Source organism: Uranotaenia lowii, chromosome 2, assembly GCF_029784155.1.
Source record: "Uranotaenia lowii strain MFRU-FL chromosome 2, ASM2978415v1, whole genome shotgun sequence".
Taxonomy (NCBI): Eukaryota; Metazoa; Arthropoda; class Insecta; order Diptera; family Culicidae; genus Uranotaenia; species Uranotaenia lowii.
The window spans coordinates 346,338,411-346,355,523 of record NC_073692.1 but is presented as its reverse complement, the minus strand read 5'-3'; positions in this window follow the sequence as shown (position 1 = coordinate 346,355,523).

Below are 17,113 nucleotides of genomic sequence, written 5' to 3'. Positions count from 1 at the left end.
ATTATTTTTCTATATTTTTTGGTGATGGCTTAGTATTGCGTCAACTTTTCTTATGGATTGAAAATCAACGTTTTCTTTTAAGAGACTTGAACACTTACCTACCTAATTGTACTACTTCATGGGTCATGGAATCTTCACTTTATCTGGAATTCATTAGTGGCTAGCAGTAGCACCATAAAAATTAAATAAGATCGAAAGCTTGAATAATTTGAAGATAGCGCTGATTCAATCCTTTCGATTTCTTTCAATGGGACGACTCATCAACTCGCGGGTTCAAAGTGCATCGCATTGCTTTTAAGTAGTTGACATCGGAGCTTGATGGTAATTCGGCACCCAAAGCTCATCCCGAATATTTTCCCACTCTTGAACCACTCGGAGTAGTTTAGCGGCATTGGCGATGCGACATTGTCGTGGCAGCCGTTTCCCCGAAAAATCACAACCGAAAACAGCAATCGACGATGGACGACAACAGAATCGAACGACGGAATCGCGCAAACCGGGGCGCGCAATAATCATAAATATTTATGAGCTGAACCTATCGAAAGTTCATTAGCTGTTCTCTGTTTCGAATTTCGCTCGCCTGGAATTCGTAAACTTGCAAGCTATTGCCTTTGATCTGTTTTGTGTTGTTGAACACAAGCAAGGATTTTTGCTCTCTCGCTTGCAAACAGCTCTTTCATTGCCCATCATCACTGGCGCGCTTCGTGTAACGGTTGAAAACTTTTTTTTTTCGTCGACCTTCTATTGTTGCCAGTCCTACAAAAATGCCACAGGACGACGATGATGATGATGACGATCCCGATGGCTCTCGAACAAGAGCCTGAATCCTTTGGAATGTTCGTTGGATTGGATGAGGGGCAGAAGCTGGGAGAAGGAGAAGTGCCCAGTTTAATCAAGCTGCAGCACACGCAATCACTGTAAATGCTAATGGATCGAAAACTGGTGCCACTTGGCGCGAGATGCTATCATCGTCGGCGGAGGAGACAGACACAAGCAAGGACACGCGCGAACCATCTCAAGTGATTCTGCGATGCTAGTCTATCTGGGTACTATCATCAAAATGTGACATTCAACGGTTGAAGCTACTATCCTACGTAAGTAGTCGGTAGTACACTGCTGATAAGCTGCTGATTGCTGGACGGATGGAATTCTGCTGAATTGACTCTTCCCGGGTGGTAACGATTTCGGTTGGAATGGCTGGTCCTTTCAATTCAATGCTGGAACCACTATCCGGATTCCGAAGCTGGGGCTAATTTGTGCCACACACACAACTCCAGTGAGTTGCCAGTAAAGTGACTTCCCAGGGATTTGATGACTTTTGAAATGTCCACTCGTGGAGCGCTCCATACACGTATGGGGGCTTGAATCTTTCTTGTGGGTGGTTTGATGAAAAAGCAAACATGGTTACCAAAACAAACGATTGCCCAGAATGCATTTTTCATGTGCTTAAACTTGATGATATCATTTAATTTTATTTCAATTAACGATTCTTCCAAAAACTCCTGCCTACATACTCTACTTGTTTTGATACATCTTGTTGTTGAGATATTTACGAAGAATGTAGCAAAATTGAAAAATCTTTATTCGTTAAGAAAATTGAATAATCTATCTTCATTCATGCATGCTTATTTTCACGAAATATTGAACAAATTTTCCAAGTTGTTGACTTGTTAAACCCTTCTATGAAACACTTATAAACTAGACACAGTATGTTTGTAGTTAAGTTCACACACTGGGATGAATCATCCAATATGATGGAAATCCCTGAAAAAAAAATTAAAGTTATCTTCACTGCTCATTTCTAGAACAGCGTCGAAGTGGTCTAGCGGATAGGCTGGCGCGAGTCTAGTTTTGGTATGCCGGGCGTACTGGGTTCGATTCCTGGTATCGGCAAGAAAACTTTTGGGTTCGAATTCTATAAGCGGCCGACAGGTAAGATGTGTTTCCTCATATAACTGACTATATAATAAGAATGTTCAATCAGTTGCCAGCTGCAGTCTTTCTTAAACTTTCGAAGAGTTAACACATTCGTTTCTCGACTGCGGTACCGAATAGACGTATCTCTTTCGCTTGCGTATTAGGGTAACGGACCTATTTTGGACCGCTTTGGGAAGTGGCTATGCTATTTTCTGGAATAAAAAAGCATTTGTTACAAATTTCGACTGCTTTATCCGTTCATTACGAAGATCAAGGCTTTTTCTATAGAAAAATATCGTCGTTTGTTGCAATTTAACAAGATTTAAGCCTAAAATCACGTTTCTTCAATCATTACTCTGGTCAGTATTTTGGACCACCAGGATTCTATTTTGGACCACCCTTTGGACCTATTTTGGACCACTCTTAAACTAAATAAGTTTTTTTTCTAAAGTTTGCTACATTTCGACAGCGATTGATGCGCAATTATGCAAATTTTTCTGATAATTTTGTCTTTTCTTATTGTTATAGACCAGTCAAGTTTTGTTTGTTCGATAAGAATAGAGTAAAAACCGTTAAAATCCTGTTATACCTATAGTGTGTTTCAAATGTTATGAAAATTCTGATAGCACACTGAAATCTTGACGAAATTTATTCTGCAGTGTTCAATACTGGCCAGTTGGCTTATCCTTAGGCTCAATTTTAATTAATTAATTTTAATTAATTTTTTTCTCCTTCAGGCGCTCCATTTATGCTATCTTTTTAGCTATCTTAAAGCCAGATTTTTTTTCACAAAAATTCAGTTTTAAGTTTGATACTAACTTTGTTCTAGGATAAAATTTATCGTTGGAGTAATTTTCCAACAGTTTTTTTGAAATTTCATAACCACAGGGGCTGAAAAACTAGATTTTTAGTACTTTATCGCTTGTAAAATTTACACATTTCAACCATCTTTTCCCAAGTTTTGAAACATATATAACAATAATTGAATATATTATTTGATAAAATTGATCTAATTTTAACTGAGATATTTCAACTGTAACAAAAATCAAACTCGTTGCATATTTGCCGATTTGTTTTCGTTTTTTCCAAACCCCTCCTTTAGACGGGTTTTCTATTTCGTTTCTTCTACCTACCCAAGTTTTTTTCTTCGAAAATCATTCCTGAATGCACTCATTTTACTGGCAATCATAAATGGCTGAAACTTTTAGACAAAACTTTCAATAATTTTTCATAAACATAAAAAAACAAGGAATTAATAAAAAACTGGTGCAAGTCCAAGTTTTCATGTTTTGAGGCTTTTTTAAGCTGTAGCTTTTAACAACTGCTTATCAAACTGTTGCCATTGATGTAAATTGTTAGATTAACTTGATTCAAAGCATAGTGCACATAAAGTAAGTTAAAACTATGATTGGCTTGGTTTAATGCCGATTATAGTGAACTTCGTCTAATGACGAGTTTGGGCTTTGGCGAGTTGATTAAATAAAATCATGCTTAAATTCCAAATTTCATTCATAATGAGTGATTAAAATAACAGTGATCTTTAATAACAACGTCTTATTACGTTCATGAACATTTAACAGCAAGTTTAATACCTAGGTTAAGTTGAGTGGTCCAAAATAAGTCCCTATGGAATAAAGTAGGACCTATTTTCGACATGGGTCAAATTGTTATTAAAAACAGTTATTTTGCTTTTTCGAGCTTGCAAAATAGTTTTCACGTGTTTTATCATAGCTGTGAACATGTTTGGATTTTGTAAAATTCATCACAGCTATGTGGCAAACCTCTTGAAAGTTGACTCCAATAATGGCACGTCCTCCTGAAATGGCCCTGATTCGGTCCAACTGTGAAAAATTAAAACTTTATTTTCAATTTTCTCTCCGTTAAAAGCTTACTTAAATAAAATTTTACATGTGATAAGAATCATAAGAAGTAGCTTTAAGTATATTTGTTAAAAATTTTTATGAATAGCATAATTTATGAGAGAAATATTGACAAAAAGCTACAAGGTGGTCCAAAATATGTACCCGGTCCAAAATAAGTCCGTTACCCTAGTATCTGCGTTAGCACAAGAAAATTTTACATAGTTGGCGTGACGAAGCGTCACGATTCCCGGACGATTTTTTATCGAATAGTGAACTTTATTCTGTGTCGCCGGGTACATAAAATGCTTTGCTAGTGGTTGAACCGTAGGATGGTGGATTCAAATATCAGATGGACATGCTTTATAAACTGACGAAATTAATGGACAGAACAAAACTCACCATTGCGTCAGGTGAGCTTACCCAACCCTGAACACATGCCAGCGGGTACTTTCCTGTCGACAAGTCTTGGGACTTTCAAACGAGAAGATTCAAGAAAATCTCGCCGATCAAAGAGTGGTCGAGGTCTATCGCTTCATCAAGAAGGCAGTCAGTGTCCATAAACTCAATGGTCCTCGCATTTTGGCTCTATACGCTCCCCGACTTGACCGTATTATTCCCGGGCTCTCATCTGGCTGAAGTGCGCATACAAAGGGCATACAAAGCTTCGATGTCAACACGCTGAAGTATGTCTGAACTGCGGTTAATCTCCAGCACACCCAAAATGCAACAATGATTCCCACTGCCTCAACTGCGACGGAAAACATCCCGCTATAAGCCGACACTGTCCAGTCCAAAGGGAAGAGCAGGAGATAGTAAAGACCCGGGTGGATCAAGGAATTTCCCAAGAAGCTGCTGCAAAGGAATATCGTAGTCGTCAAGCCACTTCCCAACACACAAGCGAAATTCAACAACGCCTCACAATTGCCTCAGCGGAAAATACAAAGGACCAAAGAATTCTCCAGCTCGAAGAATAGGTAGCGCAACTCACTGTCCAACTTCAAGCAAACCACTGAACCAAATCAACAACCGAAACCAAAAAAGTCAACTCCGACACCACCATGGTGACCGAAAGTAGTCATTCTAGCACCCACTCCAGAGCATCAAAACGAAATCGCCGCAACCGAAGGTCCAAAGATGAAATCGCTAATAAGAAAAGAGGTACTCCCAAGAAAAAGTGTGTCAATACGATCAACGGTGCGGACTCCTCCAAAACCAACAACAGCCGCCCCCTCCCACAACCACCGGTCGGTTAGCTTTTCCTTGCAAATAGATCTCCCAACAAGCACCACATCCTCAAGCCCCAGCCCCCAATTTCCCCCAAACCTCACCCATCAAAGAAATTTTCCGACACGTAAAAGCAAAGTTCCCTTGGCCATTCAGTGGAATTTCAACGGCCTAAGAGCGCACGGCTCGGAACTACAGCTTCTTTCCACCAGATTTTCCCACATTCTCATCGCACTACAGCACTAAAAGAAACGCTAGCGCCACCACATCCCATCTCAGAAAGCTTTATGAAAGATTACCATCTCCACCTTTATCAGACAGGACAATGTGCCAGTCTTGCCATAAAAATTGGTTTCCCTTACACACTCCTACCCATAAATTCTTCACTTGACGTAACTGCCACTGGCCTTCAATTGGGCTAGATATCAGATAGATATCGAACTCTACCTGCAAAAACTACGCCTTCTACAAAATTATAAAATAGCACACGCAGCATCTCGCTCGGCAAAATAAAAGGTTAAAAAAGATAGCTGGAATAAGTTCGTGAAAGAAATCAATCCTTCTACCCCGTCCTCATTACTAAAGGACAAGATAAAACGTCTTAACGGGTCATATAGGCATAGCCGTTTCCACCTGCTCCTTAACCGAAATTACTAAAACGGCCCTTCTTTATTAGCTGACTCTTTCTGCAAATTTTTCTCTACAGTCTCATTCCCTGATCCAAACCCCTCTGAAACCCTGCCTACAGACTTCTCCACCCAAATCAACCTAGACTATAACACTGACTTTTCTCTCGAAGGTATTGTGAGGGCTCTAAAAAAAGTAAAAGGGCGTTCCGCCGGGTTGGTCGAAATAGGCTATCCTTTATTAAAAAAAATCTCCCCGATCGGTAAAACGATCTTTCTTAACATCCTGAACAGAAAAAGGGGCACCGGTATCATCCCAAAACCCCAGCAAAACTTATACCACTTCAACAGTTACCGGCCTATCACGCTCCTGGATTGTTCAGGAAAAATCCTTGAACGGATGGTAAAGCGAAGGTAAGTCTCCATTCTAGGGTCCACAAACCAACTCAACTGTCGGCAGCTCGGCTTCCGCCCAGGTGTCTCCGTCGACGACCATTTAAATACCTCTGAATGCATCTTAGATGAAGCTCTACCCAGAAACTGGCACGCAGAAGGTCTCACTTACTTAACTTGATGTTCCCGCGCCAATCCTCCGGTGCATGGGGCCGTGGTAAAAGATCTCTACTGTTGACGATCCGGAGCCAGCGACTTCACCTGGTTCCAGACAAGATTCTCGACGACAGCTCGGATTTTGGCGGCTAGCCTTCGCCGCCACGAGTTTCTGGTTCTGCTTCTTCTCCTATGTCCTTCTGGATTTCATTCTAGCGCCTCTCTGCAAATCTCGTTCTCATCTCCTCGCAGCGTGTGTCCAATCCATCTCTACTTACGCTCCCGAATCTCGGTTTCTAGCGCCCTTTGATAACACCGGCGATGGACTCCTCATTTGAGATACAGTTGCCAGGCCACCAAGTGCGGATGATACTCCGCAGGCAGCGATTCGCAAATACCTGCAGTTTTCATGTCGCAAATCGAGCTTTTCTGATCCGGGTTTCGATGTGTTTTCTGGTAGCACCATCAGGCGTTATTAGGCTACCAAGATACTGGAAGCACTCCTCTTTCTCAACTTGTTGCCCAGCTACCACGAAATTGGAAAAATCACTGTGTTGATCTCCATCGACTTGGTCTTTTCGACATTGATTTTGAGGCCTGCTACCTTAGAGCTTTCGGTGAAGTCATCGAGTTTGCTCTGCATGTCTTGTTGTCTTTGGGCGAGCAAAAAAATATCGTCTGCCAGGTCAAGGTCGTTTAGCTGCTCCATTGTTGACGGATTCCACGGCAATCCTCGGTTTGGTCTACAGTCAATCGATCTAGCCAAGATCTCATCCATTACGATGAGAAAAAGCACGAAAATGCCTCGTACTGTGCTTTGATGAGATGGACTAGTTTCTCAGGGACCCCTTGTCGTCTTAAAGCAGCCCAGATGTTTTTGTGGTTAAGTCGATCAAATGCTTTTCAAAATCCACGAACACCAGCAGAAGAGAGTCCTGGAATTTTTTGATTTGTTCCAGTATTATTCGTAGCGTTGTGATGTGGTCCACACATGATCGTCCGGATAGGAATCCAGCTTGTTGCCGTCGGAGTGTAGCGTCGATTTTCTCCTGGATCCTGTTAAAGATAACAACAGATCAACGTTATGCCTCGCCAGTTACCGCACTCTGTCAGGTCTCCTTTCTTCGGGACCTTTACGAGGATACCTTGCATCCAGTCGGCCGGGAATGTTGCAGACTCCAAGATGTCAGCAAAAAGACGGTGCAACATTTGTGCTGACAGGGCCGGGTCGGCTTTCAGCATTTCAGCAGGGATGCAATCGATCCCAGGTGCTTTGTTGGATTTCATGTTTTTGATTGCCGCTTCTATTTCAGCCAGCGAGGGCGCTTCCGAGTTGACGTCAGTAATGCGACTTACTGTGGGCGCCTCGAGATGCGGGTTCTGTTGGCCATCGCTATTTGTAACTCGGAAAAGTTGTTCAAAATGCTCAGTCCAACGCTTGAGCTGATCTGTTCGATCTGTAAGCAGCTGACCTGCTCGGTCTTTCAGCGGCATTCTTGCATTAGTCCTTGCACCACTAAGGCGGTGAGAAATATCATTTAATAATCGGATATCTCCATTGGCGGCGGCTCTTTCTCCCTCTTCAGCTAGGGAGATTGTCCAGGCTCTCTTGTATCGTCTACAAGCTCGTTTAACTGCCTTTTCCAGCTCCGCATATCGTGAGCGGACGGCTGTTTTGGCTGACCCGGTACATGCCTGCTCAATTCCGACTTTCGCCTTTCTTCAATCATCAACCATCCTCCAAGTTTCATCCGACATCCATTCATTTCTTCTTCGATAAACTTTATAGAGAGTAACATGGCTCGTCGTAATAAAGGCATTCTTGATTCCACACCACTGTTCTTCGACTGTTCCGTCTGTCAGCAATTCCGAGGCTCGGATTTCTAGCTGTTCAACGTATGCCCTTTTCACCTCTTTCACCTTTTCTCCAACCGGCGGACGTCGTATCGACACCCGACGTTCTCCTCGCGCCGTTGGACACGCGCAACTCTCAGCCGTATCTCGCCAAGGACGAGGTGATAGTTAGATGCAATGTCTGCGCTTCGTTTGTTGCGGACATCAAGAAGGCTCCTCCTCCATTTTTGGATGATGCAGATGTGGTAATTTGATTTTCTGTTCGGCCATCTCTGGATACCCAAGTGACCTTATGTGCTGGTCGATGGGGGAAGAGCGATCCACCGATCACCATGTTGTTGTTGCCACAAAATTCTACAAACAGTTCTCCGTTTTCGTTCATCTGTCCAAGACCATGGCGCCCCATGATGCGCTCAAGGTCCTGATTGTCGGAGCCAATCTTTGCGTTGAAGTCGCCCAAATGGATTCGAATGTCACCCTTCGGAATTTTCTCTACCACGCTGTTCAGTTGACTGTAAAACTGCTCTTTCTCCTGCAAGTCGGCAACGTCAGTTGGCTTCTAACACTGGACCATTGTAAGGTTTCTAATCCGTGTTCTGAATCTGGCTACGATTATTCTTTCGTTTATCGGTTCCCATCTAATGAAGGCCGCGTAGGCCTGCGGGCTTAACAGGAAACCAACTCCTCGTTCCCGAGTAGCATGTTCTCCTCGTATGCCAGAGTAAAGCAGGACTTGCCCGGATTGTGTCTTGTGTTCTCCAGTGTTAGGCCAACGGACTTCGCTCAGTCCCAGAATTTCAAGCTTGGGGCGGCTATCCTCTCTAGCAAGTTGTGCCAGCTTGCCTTGTTGGGCAAGAGTTAAAACGTTCCTAGTTCCAATTCTAGTTCGTGTTTTCATGCTAAAAGACGTCGCCAAAGTTTCAGGTCGGTCAATGACAAGTCCCAATCCCGCGATGGAGCTGCCATCTTGGACATAGCTATATGTCTCCAATGTAAAATAGGCGTTCGGAGGAAAAAAAACTAAAAATATAAGTAGAAACGGCTATAAGTATACTCAAAACATGAAATTTTGCTAAAAAAAAAAAATTAAAAACTCGCTCGTCAAAAGAAAACAAGTGCTGATGCTTTTGAGTGTTTGACAAGTGACTAATTGAAACCATGAGCTTGAGGCTCGACAATCGAATGAGTTTTATGTGAAAGCATTGTTTAACTGTTCTAGGAAAATTGTGGTCGATGATTTGTAAAATTTTCAAAACTTTTTCAGGGTCTAAATATCAACCACTACAGTTAAGAATTTGTTATATTAATTTAGAAATTAACTTTACCACAACCAAGTATTGACAGCCCTATCCGACCAAAAAGACATGAGTTGAAGTCATTTTTGCTTCCATCGGCTCGCGTTTCCCGATTCCGAGCGGATATTTAGAAACGACGCGGTACCTGAAATGAATATTAAAATGTTCCATTGATGTTCTGCTCCTCAGTCCTGTCCCCGTATTTTTTGCTCCATTCGGAAACTTTTTCTTAACTGCCACCCAATGAATGGGTTGACCCGCGCGCAATCCAATCAACGAACGCCCGAAACCCGACCGTATTTGAGAGCTATCTTGTTCAGGAACAGGACAGTTCCTGGGGAGAGATACTCGAAAAGGCGAAAGAAGCGAGTGGTTCGTGTTCAAGTAGAAAATTTTCCTCCAACTAGCCCGGTTGAAATGGATCCTCGAAACAAAAGTCTCCAGTATGGGAGAGAAGTTGAGGGCGAAAGAATCAGATGAGATGAGAGGTATCCACTGAATTTTGTCTTTTTCCCCCATTCCTTAATCTCGCTAAGCCATTCCGGAGATTATCAGGTGCAACATGGCAAAGGTAATCGAGTGGAACATCTTGTCGCGAGATTTTATTCTCGAGCGCTAGAATTTGTTTGAACATTAGCGAAAATGTCAATTGCCAATTAACTTTAACACCGGTGACTGATTGAAATTGGAATTTGTATTTGTTAATTCTTTTGTTTCAATTTCATGGATCAAAAGATGAATCTTTTTTTATTGTCATAGCACCTCCAGATTTAATAGCTCTTTGTAAAATTAAAAAAATGATTGTTTTATGAATTGTATGTATGTATGTTGTAAATCCACCACGGGTGCACGGATTCACCGCAATTTTACCAAAGTATAAATTCACATGCATTATTAAGATAACTCGGCAATTCTCCAATGCTGCGAACACAATACCCGGTACCATGGTTTCGTGTGAACTGTTATGTAATAATGTTTTACATGTCTATGATTGTGTATATTGGAGGAATGAGTCAATCATGTACATAATCAGTTTAAAATCTATAACATTAATAAATGTTATACATTTACTACAGGTATTCCGGCATCCGTGTATATACCTGGCCGACTGTCCATTGATTGAATATTCTAATATTTTCAGTTATATGGTCAGAAACATCTCACCTATCGGCCGATCTTAGGATCTAAGCCTTAAACCTACCACCGATAATAGCATTTGATTCTAAAACATAATGCAACCTGAACACTAGACATATATTAATCACGATGAATAAAATTCCGTCAATCTTCTTGAACGTGTACAATAATCATTTCTTCCTTCGCATGTTTTCGGATCGCACACGCGTTACAAAGTCGATTTGAATAAACGCAACATCATAGCAAGCGGCGTCTGACGACTGACTTATTTTTCCTTTTTTTATCTTCCTTATTCTTCTCTGCAAATAACCACTTCTTTGACCAAAATAATGGCAATATGTTACACATAAAACTTATTGAGATTCACTCATTTAATGCATTATTTTTCTACCTGTGCAATCACTATTCCGCCTCTGCCACTACTAGCATTTTTCTTCTTTTACCCTTTAACATTTGCCGAAAACTAGAGCGAGTGTAGCTTTCTTCTATCGAAACACCAACGCGGTAAATTTCTCATTCAACTCAAGCAGGACAGTTTTCATAGTGAAAACGGGACACAGTCTGATACTTCAGTTCACTTATTTCTTCCAATTTTACTTCTATTAACCATCAGCAATTGACGATTATGATAACAAACAATTGCGGCGAAGCACGGGCAACTAACTTCAGCAGCAAATTCTTGTGCTGCTAGCCATTTTTCTTCATATTTTAAAAAATTATTATACACTACAAAACTATCTTTAGCCATAACTTGATTAAAATATATTGATTTTTCGACTCAGATTCCACTCCCTTACCATTCGGATATATTTTGAAACATTTTAGCCCCTTTAACACACTTTAAATTTGCAACCACACACGGAGAGCGAAGAAAAATAAACCGAACCGATTGGCGTCACACGCGTGAATGAAAAAAAAAATGATTGTTTTATGAATTAACCTTTTTTAGTTTAGCTGAGGATGTTAATTGCCGCAAAAATGGCTATGCGAAATTTAAAATACCGGGCATTAGCATTTGTCAACTGACCTGTCTGAAATTTCTTTGAAATTTTATTTGCTCAACATCTGCTACTGATGTTACTTCAAAACTAAAATTTTACGCAAATAGACTTTTTGTTACTCCCGTTAAACTTGTCGACTTTTGCCATTGTTTTTTTTTCATTTTTGTCATTTTTGTCATTTTTGACATTTTTGTCATTTTTGTCATTTTTGTCATTTTTGTCACTTTTGTCTTTTGTGTCATTTTTGTCATTTTTGTCATTTTTGTCATTTTTGTCATTTTTGTCATTTTTGTCATTTTTGTCATTTTTGTCATTTTTGTCATTTTTGTCATTTTTGTCATTTTTGTCATTCAAATCATTTTTGTCATTTTTGTCATTTTTGTCATTTTTGTCATTTTTGTCATTTTTGTCATTTTTGTCATTTTTGTCATTTTTGTCATTTTTGTCATTTTTGTCATTTTTGTCATTTTTGTCATTTTTGTCATTTTTGTCATTTTTGTCATTTTTGTCATTTTTGTCATTTTTGTCATTTTTGTCATTCAAATCATTTTTGTCATTTTTGTCATTTTTGTCATTTTTGTCATTTTTGTCATTTTTGTAATTTTTTTTCATTTTTGTGATTTCTGCCATTTTTGCCATTTTTGTCATTTTTGTCATTTTTGTCATTTTTGCCATTTTTGCCATTTTTGTCATTTTTGTCATTTTTGCCATTTTTGTCATTTTTGTAATTTTTTTTCATTTTTGTGATTTCTGTCATTTTTGTCATTTTTGTCATTTTCGTCATTTTCGTCATTTTTGTCATTTTTGTCATTTTTGTCATTTTTGTCATTTTTGTCATTTTTGTCATTTTTGTCATTTTTGTCATTTTTGTCATTTTTGTCATTTTTGTCATTTTTGTCATTTTTGTCATTTTTGTCATTTTTGTCATTTTTGTCATTTTTGTCATTTTTGTCATTTTTGTCATTTTTGTCATTTTTGTCATTTTTGTCATTTTTGTCATTTTTGTCATTTTTGTCATTTTTGTCATTTTTATCATTTTTGTCATTTTTGTCATTTTTGTCATTTTTGTCATTTTTGTCATTTTTGTCATTTTTGTCATTTTTGTCGTTTTTGTCATTTTTGTCATTTTTGTCATTTTTGTCATTTTTGTCATTTTTGTCATTTTTGTCATTCAAATCATTTTTGTCATTTTTGTCATTTTTGTCATTTTTGTCATTTTTGTCATTTTTGTCATTTTTGTCATTTTTGTCATTTTTTTTCATTTTTGTGATTTCTGTCATTTTTGTCATTTTCGTCATTTTTGTCATTTTTGTCATTTTTGTCATTTTTGCCATTTTTGCCATTTTTGTCATTTTTGTCTTTTTTGTTATTTTTGTCATTTTTGTCATTTTTGTCATTTTTGTCATCTTTGTTTGTCATTTTGTCATTTTTGTCATTTTTGTCATTTTTGTCATTTTTGTCATTTTTGTCATTTTTGTCATTTTTGTCATTTTTGTCATTTTTGTCATTTTTGTCATTTTTGTCATTTTTGTCATTTTTGTCATTTTTGTCATTTTTGTCATTTTTGTCATTTTTGTCATTTTTGTCATTTTTGTCATTTTTGTCATTTTTGTCATTTTTGTGATTTATGTCATTTATTTCATTTTTGTCATTTTTGTCATTTTTGACATTTTTGTCATTTTTGTCATTTTTGTCATTTTTGTCATTTTTGTCATTTTTGTCATTTTTGTCATTTTTGTCATTTTTGTCATTTTTGTCATTTTTGTCATTTTTGTCATTTTTGTCATTTTTGTCATTTTTGTCATTTTTGTCATTTTTGTCATTTTTGTCATTTTTGTCATTTTTGTCATTTTTGTCATTTTTGTCATTTTTGTCATTTTTGTTATTTTTGTCATTTTTGTCATTTTTGCCATTTTTGTCATTTTTGTCATTTTTGTCATTTTTATCATTTTTGTCATTTTTCTCATTTTTCTCATTTTTGTCATTTTTGTTATTTTTGTTATTTTTGTCATTTTTGTCATTTTTGTCATTTTTATTCATTTTGTCATTCTTGTAATTTTGTCTGAAATATGACGGGATTTTATGTTCAGGAGCTCTGAGTTTAATAAGTAAAAGTTTCTGAAATTCAACATTTTTTTAAATTCAGGCGAATATTCCTGATAAACCTACCAACTGTATCTGCGCAAAATTATATTAATTTTCAAACACACATATCTGTCATCTCAAAGTCTTTTCCACCAATAACGCAACAGCTGTTCGGTTTTGTGTGTAATTCGATACAAGTACCGAACCCATGAATGGTTGAACACGCACGCATCAAACACCTTAAATGTCGATATGGACAACCGATGATTTTTGGGCAAAGGAGGGTTAGATGAATGGAAAATTGGGGTGAGAGAGAAAGAGAACTCGGTAACTAAACATAAAACCATTATCGAACATGTATAGTGATTATCAAACATTTCTCCTTGGAGGGATACATGGAGTTTTGAAAATCGAGCTAGCAGTAAACTGCCGTTCGTTCGCTGGTTTTGCGAAATTTGGGGAAAACGGACCGTTATTGGCACATGTACTGTCGGAGGCTATCGAATGTTGAAAACATGTTTCGTCGAGTGAGGCTTCTTGCAGACTGAGGGCCGAGGGGAGTTGGTGAATTTTTTTCTCGTGTTCTCCTCATATGTGTATTTAATAATATTAGGAAGCTTCTGTAAAATCAATTTACTTTGAACATAGTTGCCAGAAAGTATAATTGTAATATAAATTCAACGCAGTCCTTGATTGTAGCATATCATGTTTAAAGTCTTAACAACTAGATGTAGGAGTTTTTGTAGTTTTTTTTCGTTCGTGAAGATGTTTAAAATTTCCCAATATGGAAAAAAATCTAATTTTTTTTTTTTGTAAGCAGAAGATTTTTCAAAATTATTGATTTTGCAAATTTCTTTATATATTGCTAATGATACACACGATTTTGAAGAGAAATCTGTTTTAGTAAAAATGATTTAGATATCTTGTACACACTTCACGTTGGAAATTCGCTAAAAATACGATTTTCATGAATTTTCAAATTAAAACAAATCTGAAGAAATGCATGTCCACAAACAACAACATGTGGACGTCCATGCCAACGACATAAAATTTATGATCATGTCGGTCGTGGAATATACTTTTCGAAACTATATTGTGTGCTTAAAAGTAATATTTTTCGATGCTGTATTCAGTTTAGAAATGTTCACTCTTCAACACTGCACTAAAAAGATTTTGGCTAGCATTTTATTTTATTTATATTCTTCACAAAGAGGCCTAGTTGATTTTTGATATGCAGAAGTGTGCCAGTTGTTATACAATCTATGTGTTTTTTAAGTGAAGTCAACGCGATGTGATAATGGATGCTCCGTCAAAAATGTTTAGTATTGAGTCAATATTTGACTGTTTATGTTAGTAATAAATCGAATATTTTTTTTTTAAAAATCGTAAGTGCCGTTTATTTTCATTTTCTTTTTATAGACACTATCTCTATATCGCTGCGCACTGCCACTACACTTATATTGCTCTTCAATTCCAGAAACTTTTGTCAGCAGGATGAATAGGGTAAAATCTTCAAAAAAAATATAAAGAATATCTAAATGATGAATAATTTACCCTGTAAAGAGCCAGTAGAGAATATATTTGTTCATCTCCAGGCACCAAATCAGGAGTGCAAGAATGTTCTGCCACGACAGCAGATAATCCGACTAGCCACATAAAACAGAAGCTGAGAAATTTTCACACAAGTAAACAAAATTTTACACTCAAATTTTCTAATTTGAATATGTTACCATGCGCATGAGCAAAATGCGTTAAATAAATTCACTTAGACTGTACGTGAAGTTTAAGAGCATAATACGTAGGAGTAAAGGAGTAACTTAAAGATCACGCAAAATCGATGTAATGCAACAAAGGCTTTATTTACCTTAAAAATGCCGTAAAATTAATTTCAATGTTACTTTGATTTATCGGCCTAGCGGTGAAAAGTGATGTCCTTTTTAGTAGGGACCAAGGATCTGAAACTCGTTCGTTTCCACTCATCGTTCAGTGAGAGATTTCTCCGGCGAAACAAAAGTTTCATTGCTCTTGCCTGCAACATTTCCATGTGATTGTTTTCAGGCTAGAAGGAATGCCTATGGCGAATCCACAGCTTCTTGTATCATTCATGCAGAAGCATGCAACAAATATCCACCGACAAGCGATACATTCACTGGCGAACTGCGACATTCAAAAAACAACTTGTTGCAGTTCGCTGCTGAGCGAATCGGTCGAGAACATGTTCACTTAAGTGCTTCGCGAACCAATAATCTAAATTATGTTTCGTCTTGATGGTCCAACGAATTGCGGTAGTGTTCAGCTGGGGAAGTATAAAATTGTTTTGGCTTATAAATGAGAAACATTAAAAGTAATTTATCATTGCTTACATTTTTTTTCCAAATCGGCTTTTTACAAAAATACAAGTTCTGCAGAAGTTCGAGAAAAAATCAATTAAATATGAACGTAAGTGTTGCCATTGATGAATGAGAACCGGATCGGATTTAAAAATGCAATCGGAGACATCGATCATATTTAATTGGTGCTTAAATGAGTTAATTATAAAAATAAAAAAAGGTCGAGATCTTATGTTATTTCTAATAGCAATTTTTGAGTAAAGATCGAATTTCTGGGAATATTTTTCGGATATCTGATTTATTTTTATATTGATATGGAGTATTTAAGAGTTAGATGATAAAGTAAATCAAAACTGATTTCAGTTCACATGGTACCTGGCTGTTGAAGCCAAAAAAGGTATTTTTTATTCTTAAATTCTAGTTAGTGTAGGAAAATTGCGACAAACTTTTCAGATTTTTTTACCTTTTTAGTATTAAACATGGTGTTGCTTTAACTTTAAATACATGTGTACTGTGATGCACTGGAAAAACATTAAAAAACTATAGATTTTTAATAAATTTATTTTTTGAGGCCTTGAAGATGGTCATAAATAATCTTAAAAGACTACTATATATTTTAAAAATCCCTTATCAAAATTTGCAAAAATTGAAGACTCAGCCTTAACACAAAAATAAATTTTACAAATGTTTACTCAATAAAAACTAAGAATTTGAAATCAAGATAATGACCAAGACAATTTAACAATGTTTTTTTTATCAAAGTTTTCAAATAAAAGTTTTTGGCAATAATAAATCACTATCAATATCTAGAAACAGCAGCTCATATTAGGCTTCAGAATTAAAAATAGAATTAAAATTTCCAAATTAAAATACTTTCAAACACACAATTTAAAATCTGAAAATTTGATAAAAATTATCAAATGAACTTCAGTTCCTTTCAATCGATTAATAAATAATTAAATTCAACATAAATTAAAATAATAATCAACTCAATTCTGAACTGGTATAATCGTTATCAGATGATACCAAATGTTTAGGTTCTAACATTTGAATTGGCTGTAGAATTTGAGTCTGAAGTTTTTCGTGACATTTTGCCTAACTCTGATCGGTTACACCCACTTTTTTTGTTTAGAAATCATTCTGTACACTATATTACTTCAACAACATAAAAAAAAGAAAATTAAATAAAATCTTTACTTTCAATTTTCAAATGTTCTATTTCTATCCCCTTGT